Source organism: Dipodomys merriami, unplaced genomic scaffold (assembly GCF_024711535.1).
Source record: "Dipodomys merriami isolate MVZ:Mamm:240054 unplaced genomic scaffold, mDipMer1.0.p SCAF_30, whole genome shotgun sequence".
Lineage (NCBI taxonomy): Eukaryota > Metazoa > Chordata > Mammalia > Rodentia > Heteromyidae > Dipodomys > Dipodomys merriami.
Window position 1 is genome coordinate 620,654 of NW_027204493.1, and position 10,714 is coordinate 631,367.

Consider the following 10,714-nt stretch of genomic DNA (forward strand, 5'->3'; position numbering starts at 1 on the left):
CTAGAAGAGTCTACAGGATGCTAGGACACTTCTCTAATCTAATGGTAACAGACAGAAAGTGCCAAGTAACATCTTCAAGAATCTACTGTGGGCAACAGAATCCAGGTAGCTGTTTAAATAGGGCAAGCACTTTCATCTTAGGGTGATGAACCCTCCTGACCACACCACCCAAGATTGAAAGTCTCCATCAAGTGAACTGCTCACTCCTACGTAGTTCAGAGGGCTTGTAGTCTTCTGCCCTTCTTGTTAGTCATGCCATTAGGAACACACTGCCTCCAAGGGAACCATAGCAGGGAGAACTCAGCCATATAGCCCCAGACTAACTGGGTAGAGTCTGGAAAATAGAGACCAGCTCATGTGTAGCTGCTGCCACTTAGTAGCTTCAAACACATTCATCTTGAAATGGTCTGTCCACATTCCCACCCTATTTTACTTATCGTAATAAACTACATAATCCCATGGTTACAAGGGTGTCATCAAAAGAGAAAGTAGAAATTCACTCACAAATTTGTTTCTTGGTTTCAAGTTGAAGGCGCTTTTTACAGCTCTTTGTCCACTACCTCTGATTTTAACCCCACAGCAGACATTGCTAATCAATTGTCTCATTCATTCATCTCCTAGGAGTAACCTTACAATCCCAGCAATAGAATAATGTTGGCCTGTGTGTTATCCCAAACTAAGAGTTCTCTGGTCAAGAACTTGTTTTCAGCTAGGCACACCTAGAATTGTAGCTACTCAGTAGGCTGACATCAGAGAATGATGATTCAAAGACAGCCAAAGCAAAGAATTGAGTGAGACTCCATTTCCCAAAGAGCCAGCAAAAAGCAGGGATGTAGGTGTAGATCTCAAACTGAGCAAGCAAGCATGAGGTCCTAAATTCAAACCCCTGTACTGCCAAAAAAAAAAAAAAAAGTTTTGTTTTCTTTCATTCTAAATTTTGTTGACTATTCTCTACTAACATTTTGGAAGTGGCTTCTGGTCTGGGGTTTATCAAAAGTTTACAAAAATTGAAGAAATGACAAGGCGTAAACTGCTGTTAAAAATAGCTCACATCTTTCTCTCATAAATTTGAACCAACAAACATGAATTTCCTTGTTTGCACAATTCAGATATGAAGTTCATCTTAGTTGATATCTCCCTTCAGTACTATTCCTGAATTTGTACATTCTCTCTGCAGAAGTTATTTGAGTGCCACTCGAGTCACAAATCAATGTGATAGAATGCAGGAGGGAAAAAAAGCAAGACAGAGGCATACCACATTCTCTGCACATACCCTTTCATCAAGTACATCACTTACTGTCCTTTTATTAATAGTAGTTTTGCCTGACTAAACATTTTATACTGAATGACATGCAGATTCTTTAGAATGCATTTCAAGATTTCATAGTCCCAAATCCAATACTTTTCCAAATATGCTATGAATAGATATGGCTCTTTAGAAGAAGTAGATTGTCTTATACTTCTCTCTATAATATACCTATTCCTTTTTTTTGAAATGTCTCCCTTGACATATTAGATCATCTTTATTGCTTCCTGAGCCATTTAGTCTCAAAAACTTAACTTTTAAAGATGAACCTGTCTTGTTTGCACTTGGGTAAAAAAAATGTCTTGTATAGTCAGTAAAAGAGGTTTTTATTAAAGCTTTTAACTTTGCGTAGCTGCCTGATAATAATATCTTCCTTTTATACAGCACTTCAGAACTATCACATATATTACTTAATAAAATATCTGTACAATAAACTGTATCATTCACATTTCATGAACAAGGAAAGGAGGGTCATTTGCCTGTTAGACCCCATTACAAAAATTCTAATTAAACTCTTTTCTTTTAATACAGGCTCTGGGTGTGGCTCAAATAGTAGAGTGCCTGCTTAGAAAATGTGAGGCCCTGAGCTTGTACTGATACCTCAAAAAACATTATTAAAATAATGCAGGCTCTGCCCTTAAACCCTGCATTTTCTTTGCATATATGTCCAGTCTTATCCATTTGACCAAATACTTTTTCACAGTAAAAGGAATTTTCCCTTTATATGTTCAGATAAAGATGGACTGTGCTGAGGGCTGCGTTCTCATCAGCATTCCTCTACAAAAATCAGTTCAAGGACTCTGTGGGAAAAAAAAAAGCCTGAAAAGCAGAAATCTGACTATTAACCCCAATTACCCAACTAATTCTTATTATAAATTGAGAGCAGTGTTGCTATGGGGAAAAAAAAGCTTAAAAATCTCTAAGAAACATCAAATTCTAAGACTCAAATGGCTCTAATTGTTTACATAAGTGTAATCTTGAAGATATTGATACTCCAAACAAGATTGTGTCAAGTCCCCTGTAGAATAACAAAACCCTATAATGGTAGAGGGACAAGTGTAGGAATGAGCACATTCTGTGTCTCCTTAGTTCAGATTCTGTGAATAAAGAAAATGTTATTTTAATTTGCATCCTGTATGTCCTCTAAAGGCTTATTTGCTAAGCCCATATTGGTGCTATTGAGAAGTGTTGGAACCTCTGGCAGATAGTGGCTAGTGGAAGGAAGGTAAGTCATTAGGTCATGACCTTGAAAGAGATATTGGGACCCAGGTTCCATCTTTTGCTTTTTAGTTTCCTGGCCACCAGTGTGTGAACAAGTCTTCCTCACCCATAGACCCAAAGCAATAGTGCTAAGCTACCACGAACGGAAACCTCTGACACCACGGACTAAATAAGTCTTTTTTCCCTTATTGAGTTAAGACTTTATGATGTTTTGTCACAGTCATGGAAAGGGAATAACACAAATAGGAAGAAAGGATGTTTGCTCTGGCCCTCAAGACCTGCTGAATCTACTTCTTCACCCCAATAATGTATGCCTGAGATAACCCCAGAAAGCTCCAGTTAGGTGAGTACCTGTGCAACAAATTCACCACTACAAGTCTGCTCACAAATGAAAAGAAATACATTGTCCTTGTTATTTTTCTAATTGGACTTGATTTGTTTGGAACTCTGATTCCTGGGAACAGAACCCAGTTTTCTTCATTTAGGGTTTATTTCCACCATTTTAACTGATATACCCAAATTCTAAGGCACGTGGTCATGTCAAAGTCCGGATGGGGAGGAAAGAGATGAGATATTGTCAAAGCTTAAAGTTAATCCCCTCAGGGAATTAAGAGGCGGAAATGGATTCCAGAAAGGAAAAAAAAAAAAACTCTGTGGTAATTCTGTCTTAACTCACCAGGTCTATTCCTCTACCTACCACAAAACAAGGAGACAGATGTTTATTGATTCAAAACTTTTTATGTTGTTACTATTTTTCATTCTCAAAAGGTCAGGATCAAAAGCTTAAGACACCCAGATGTGTCTTTCCTGGCTTATGACTTTGGTGGAGATTTAGGCAGAGTAGAAAGTTATCTGAGAATGCCACCGTTTCCAATTTAATTCCAATTGCAAATACACTGTTTCCTTAAGTTCTGTTTTAACCATTATTTTAAAAGTATTCACTTGTATTACTAAAATACAGTAAATAATGTATCAAAGGTTGACCCAAATCTTCACTGAATTACAGACATCTCTTCTGTGATGAATACTTGACTATATATTTTATGTGTAAGGTATAGTTTTATGTATCATAAATCAAGAACAAGACAAAGTGTTTTCTGCTTTGTGAATACATTTATATTTTTTAAAGCCTGCAAAGCTAAGCATGGTGGTACACACCTGTAATCTCAGCACTTGGGAAGCTATGCCAGTGTAAGGTCCATTCCTGGATGGCGAGCAGACCCCACCCAGTACCTGCGTTACCTAGGCAACTGGGACACCTGAAAGAGGTCACATCTGTATCCACTGAGGTCACATCTGGATCTGATGTGGCCACACCTTTCTCCCACCTGGTCCTACCTGGTCCCAGTTCCTTTTACCTGGACACACCTTTCCCCACCCCTACCCTAGATAAGGCCTAACCCAGGGCCAGACGCTCCTTTTGCCAGCTGCGTGGAGTGCCAACCTGGCCTGGTCCCAACAGGTCTACTGAATAAACCTACCCCTTACCTGAATACTACGTGCGTGGTGCTGTTCTTACTCAGCTACCTCTTTTTATAAACCTAACAGCCAGGAGGATGATGCGTTCAAGCTTAGCTACCAAGAATGATGCTATTTCAAAACCGCAAAGCTACAAAATCACTATTGAATATATATATATATATATGTATGTATGTATGTATGTGTATCTATATATAACAAATAATGCATACTGAAAACCATAAACATGTTCAGTATAGGCTGTTTGTCTGAGTCCAAATATATATGTATATAAACATAATATCTAGTTATGCTTAGATGGTCTACAACCTAAAAAAGCCAACATTAAAAACAGAGAAAGGGCTAGGGATATAATTCAGGGGTAGAGTCTATATTTAATCCATAGTATCCCTCATCAACGCAAAGCCTTCAAAATACAAAGAAGAAATTGCAAAAATAAAATTTAAAAAGGTCTAATGGTATGTATAATAATGTTATATAAACTAGTATACATACACACACATAGGTGTGTATGTGTGTATCTATCTAGCTAAATAGATAGATATAGATATAGATATATAGATGATACAGATGAAGGTAGACAGGCTGCTAGGTCTTGGCAGCTGACCTTGAACTGGATCTCCAAGGAGCACTAGAACCTGCAACAAATCACTACTTCTTTAAAATGAATCAACTCCAGGAAAAATAAAATCATAGTTATATGATACCCACTGCAGGCCTTAGACATTGCTGACTTTGGAGATCCCACCTACATTACATTTAACATACTAAAAAAAAAAAGGCTCACTTTTTACCTTAAAAACACAAAGTAAGTTGCAGCTTACTAGTTTATATAACTATTGCGCATATCATTAGACATTTATTAATCATATTTTTGCAATTTCTTCTTTCCATTTTTGAAAGCTTTTTGTTGAAAAGAAGTACTATGGATTACATATAGACTCTTCCACTGAATTATATCCCTAGACCTTCCTCTATTTTTAATGTTGGCTTTTTTAGGTTGTAGACCATCTGAGAGTAAATAGGTGTATAGGATGAAAACATAGATTAAAAGACAGCAAAGAAAAAATAAAGGTGGAATTTTAGATTCTACCTTTAGAACTTAACACTGACTCAGTTTGGTCGAGTTTGAAATAAAAACAAAACTGGTCCGGTAACAAATGATAAGATATGCTGAGGAAACAGAGGATAGATCCATTTGACTAACAAAGAAGGTTCTAGAAGGGAGGAGATAAGATCTGGTAGCTTTATGCATGTGTGCTTCCTGTATGTGAGTCTTCTCTTGAAAAGATTCAAGTTACCAGCAGTAGTTTCTACATGTTTATGGAGAGCTTCCAGTAAAATACCTGCTCCCTGGCCTTTCCTTGTTTATTTTTTTTTCAGAACTTTTCTGGCTACATTCCCTGCATGTGTCAGTCAACAAGTAAATAATTGAAATCCCTCTAGAGTAGACTCACCAAACTTTCTAAGCATTTCCTTCCCTTTCTCTGTTTTTAAGTCAGCTGTTATTCTCTGCACCTCTGCTGGGGAACTTCTCCTCTCCCAGGACCCAATCAGAGTTCCACTTCAATTAGCTTAATTGGAAGAAGACACACCAACTTTCCAATTAAAGTTCTAAATGATCTTTTAGAATAGACTATTTTTGTCTTTTCAGAGTAAGCTCTCCTAATAGTCATTTCTTAAAAGATAAGAAATCCTTAAAGGCAAAAAGGTGAGCACTATCAGATCAATTACTGCTATTCACCATTCCTCATAGTAAAGCTGGGTCTTTTCACTTAGGTAATGGAAGTAAGCCACTTATCCATTCTTTTATTAATCTTAATTATTATTGAACTAATACATATATAGTTTAAAATGCCAAACAGTTCTTCAAAGCTTATACCAAAACCTTCCAATCATACCATCTTTCCACATGATCTTTCTCCTACAAAGATAGACTCCTTCAACTCTGCAGGAGAGTTCTTACGTATATACTTCCCTATTTCTACATGACATTAATTATAAAGAATGAAAAGGACACCACCAATTATCATCATACTGCTCAGGATCACATGCAATATAAAACTTACAGTGTTTATTTCTGAAATTTTCCATGTAATATTTTTTTAAATCACAGCTGACCTCAAGAACTGACACCCCAAAAGGCAAATCCATAGATATTGGAGACCCCTGTAGAGATTTTCATTTCACCTGCTTTTGAGGTACAGCTCTTCCTTCTGCTTTGACTGTACACATTGTTTCTGAGCTTAGACAGCTCCAGTTCAGCTTTTCTAGAGATTTAATCTTCTGCCTTTTCTTGGTATGGAGAATGAATGAAGAAAAAAAAACTCACCTGGGCTGTGCAGAAGGGAAGATCTGGTGTTTACCCACTCCTGATAGAGAGTTATGCTACTTTGTTTTCATCCATACCTTGGCAATCAGAGGCACAAGGTTCTTCTAATTCCTGAGCCTTCTGAATTTTGCTTCATGATTCAGCTTGCTTCTTATTTTTTAATGTTTTTTATTGTGAAAATACTGTACAGAGGGGTTACAATCACATGAGCAAGGTAATGACTACATTTCTTATCAAGCATTGTTGCCTTCTCCTTTCCCCTACCATCCCTTCCCTCCCATTTCCACAACTACATTCCCTCGCCTCCCCCCCCCCACCCTCCGCCTAAATTGTAAAGTTCGTTTTTTCGACATAAGTGTCTTGTACATTTCATTGTTGCAATGGGTCCACCTGTATCCCTATTTTGATTTTTCCCCAAATTATACCAACATCAAATACAGTGAAAACGGGGGTTATACTGTGGGGGAGGGACATACAAAGCAACAACAAAAAAATCACATGGTACCTTATAAATACTTTAGAAACAACAGCAAGGAAGAAAAAACCACTTGTGTCCTTTTCTTGGGGTTCATTTCACTTCACATCATCTTATCTGATGATGTTGCTTTTCTTTCTCTGTTTTTAAGTCAGCTATTATTCTCTGCACCTCTGCTAGGGAACTTCTCCTCTCCCAGGAGAAGGGAAACCATGGGACTTATGTTTCTTTGGGCCTGGCTTACTTCACTTAATATGATTTTTTCCAAGTCTTTCCATTTCCTAACAAATGGGGCAATGTTATTCTTTCTGATGAAAGCATAGAATCCCATTGTGGATATAGACGACATTTTCTTGATCCATTCATCTACTGAGGGGCATCTGGGTTGGTTCCATATCTTAGCTATGGTAAATAATACTGCAATAAACATACTTGTGCTGGTAGCTTTAGTAAGGTCTTGTTTGTTATCATTTGGGTAAATGCCCAAAAGTGGGATTGCTGGGTCATAGGGGAGCTCTATGTGGAGTCTTTTGAGGAACTTTCATACTACTTTCCAAGGTGGTTGAACAAGTTTACACTCCCACCAACAATGCAGTAGGGTTCCCTTCTGTCCACATCCCCTCCAGCATCTGTTGTTATTGGATTCTTGATATAGCCATTCTAACTGGGTTGAGGTGGTATCTCAATGTTGTTTTGATTTGCATTTCTTTTATGGCTAGAGAAGTTGAACATTTCTTCATGTGTCTATTGGCCATCCTTCTTTCCTCTTCAGAGAAGTTTCTCTGTAAGTCTTTATCCCACTTATTTATTGGGCAGTTGTTTCTTTTAAGATTTGTTTTTGGGGGATTTAATTTTTTGAGTTGCAGGCATATTTTAGATATGAGACTCTTGTCCATTGTATGTCTAGTGAAGATCTTCTCCCAATCCATGGGCTTTCTATTGATCTTGCTAGCTGTGTTCTTGGCCATGCAGAAGCTCTGCAACTTCATGCAATACCATTTATTCAACCTTTCTTTGATTTGTTGTGTTTCTGGGTCTCTATTAAGAAAATTTTGACCTGTGCCAAGGAGACCTAGGGTTTCTCCTATTCCTTCCTGTAATGTTTTCAGGGTGTCTGCTTTGACTCCGAGGTCTTTGATCCATTTGGAGTTGATTCTGGTGCAGGGTGATATATAAGGATCTAGCTTTAGTTTTCTACAAGTTATTAAACAATTTTGCCAGCACCATTTACTGAAGAGGCTGTCTTTCTTCCATTGCATTTTTTAGCTCCCTTATCAAAGATTAGGTGGCTATAGGTCTGTGGGTTCATTTCTGGGTTTTCAATTCTATTCCATTGGTTCTGAGGTCTGTTCTTGTGACAGTACCAAGCTGTTTTGATTACTATGGCTTTGTAGTAGAGTTTGAAATTTGGTATTTATATTCCTCCAGCATTGCTCTTTCTGTTAAGGATCATTTTTGCTATTTGGGGTCTTTTATTGTTCCATATGACTTTTTGGATTATCTCTTCTATTTCCTTGAAGAATGAGGTTGGAATATTGATAGGTATCGCATTGAATTTGTAGATAGCCTTGGAAAGTATTGTCATTTTCACGATAGTGATCCTTTCAACCCAGGAGCATGGGAGGTTTTTCCACTTTCTAACCTCTGTTTTGATTTCCTTTTTCAGGTTTTTAAAGTTTTCATCATAGAGTTCCTTCACTTCTTTGGTTAATTACTAGGTATTTTATTTTTTGTGGGGCTATTACAAATGGAGTTGCTTTCCTGATTTCAGCCGTGCTCTTCTCATTGTTGGCATACAGAAAAGCCATTGATTTTTAAGGATTAATTTTATACCCTGCTATTTTGCCAAAGTTTCAAATCAGCTCGAGTAATTGGTAGTGGAGTCCTTGGGATTCTTTAAATACAAGATCATGTCACCTGCAAAGAGGGAGAGTTTTATTTCATCTTTCCCTATTTGGATCCCCTTTATGTTTGCATCTTGTCTTATTGCTGTAGCTAGGCATTCTAATACTAAATTGAAGTGAAGTGGAGAGAGTGGACATCCTTGTCTCCTTCCTGAGTTTAGAGGAAATGGCTGTAGTTTTTTACCATTAAGTATAATGCTGGCTGTAGGTTTGTCATATACAGCCTTTATTGTATTGAAGAATGTTCCATGGATTCCTAGTTTTTCCAGAACCTTCATCTTAAAGAGGTGTTGGATCTTGTCAAATGTTTTTTCTGCATCTATTGAGATAACTATGTGGTTCTTATCCTTGCTCTTGTTGATGTGATAAATTATATTAATTGATTTGAGTATATTGAGCTAGCTTTGCATCCCTGAAATGAATCTTGTTTGATTGTAGTGTATCATTTTTTGGATGAATTGTTGCAGTCAATTGGCCAAAATTTTGTTGAGAAATTTTGCATCGATGTTCATCAAAGAATTGGGTCTATAGTTCTCTTTCTTCGATGAGTCCCTGCCTGGTTTTGGGATGAGGGTAGCTTGCTTCTTATTATATTCCCAACACAGTGTTATAAATTAGGCTTCAGCTTCTCCATTCTGCTAGATAAATTGCCACTAATTTGCCCTCCTTTTATCTTTTTATTTTTCTTTCCCAAAAGACTCCATCTCCTTATCCATCCTCCTTATTTTGTGTCACTTTTATGACATTTCAGTAGAAAGTAAAGAAATACTTGCATTCCATCTGGCAGGTTATCCAGAAGTGAGTGTTCTTTCCACATACCTTCCATTGGGAATATGTGAAACTACAACATAGAATACAGTATACACATGCTATGTGTATTCACCATAGCAGATACTTGACTAAGCAATTGTAATTGTGATGTTAGAACAAGAGTGGGCTATCAACATTCATCAGGGCTTCTGAGTAGAATAAATGATCATTCTACACAGTGAAATAATCAGGCAAGTGATGAGGAAAAGAACATTTATACAGAAGGAAGAGCCTAGTAAAGAGACCCACAATTGATATGGTACATTTACAAAACTTGAAAGGTTTCCTATAACTGGGGAGTAGTGAGCCAACAAGGAAGGATGTTGGATGAGACAAAAGAGAAAAAGTAGACATTGCCATGAACTACAAAATGAGACATTTCAAAGGCTTTGGACTTTAAAATGGAAGCCATTGTAAGATTTGAACAAGGGGACTGACCATAAGATTCCATTTGAGAGACCATGCTAATTCCAATATGGAATTCCAATCTGCTTGAAAGGCAGGTGGAATTACAGAGAGACAGATAGCAGAACAGTACAGTAATTCAAACATAAGACTGTATGATCTTACACTAGCACAGTGATTGCATGGATCTTGTCTTTTATGCCCATAAATCTATAATCTATAAGACATTTAAAACAGTTTTGCTGATATACTTGATTACGGACCATCCCTTCCTGTTTGTGGACTGAGCATGACTTGTGGTGTGATTGTTCAAGCATATTCAGTTCAAAGTGTCTGAGAGACTTTTAAGAGGAAAACCCATGCAGGGGTTGACTATATGGATCTGAGGCTTAAGATAGGAGATTTTGGATATAGATGCAGCTCTATAAAGTACAGCAACATATTAGGTGGTAGTTTGGACAAAGAATAAGATTGAGGAGGGGGTGGAGATTCTGAACAACATGAAGACTGCCAGAACATCAATCTACAAGGAATAAACAGAAGCAAAGGGAATATGCAAACTCAGAAAGAGTTTCCTCAGGAACAGTTTCTCCAATGTGGTGAATTGTAGTAAGGATGGAGGAGTGGCCCAGAGGCCATCTAAGATACAAACTGAAAAGTGTCCAGTGAACACAGCGACAAGGAGGTAATAGAAGACTTTCCCCATGGAAGTGGGTGCTATGGGTACAGATGTGAATTAGGTAAACATCCGCAACCATCTCTGGAAATTAAGAAACAGTGAG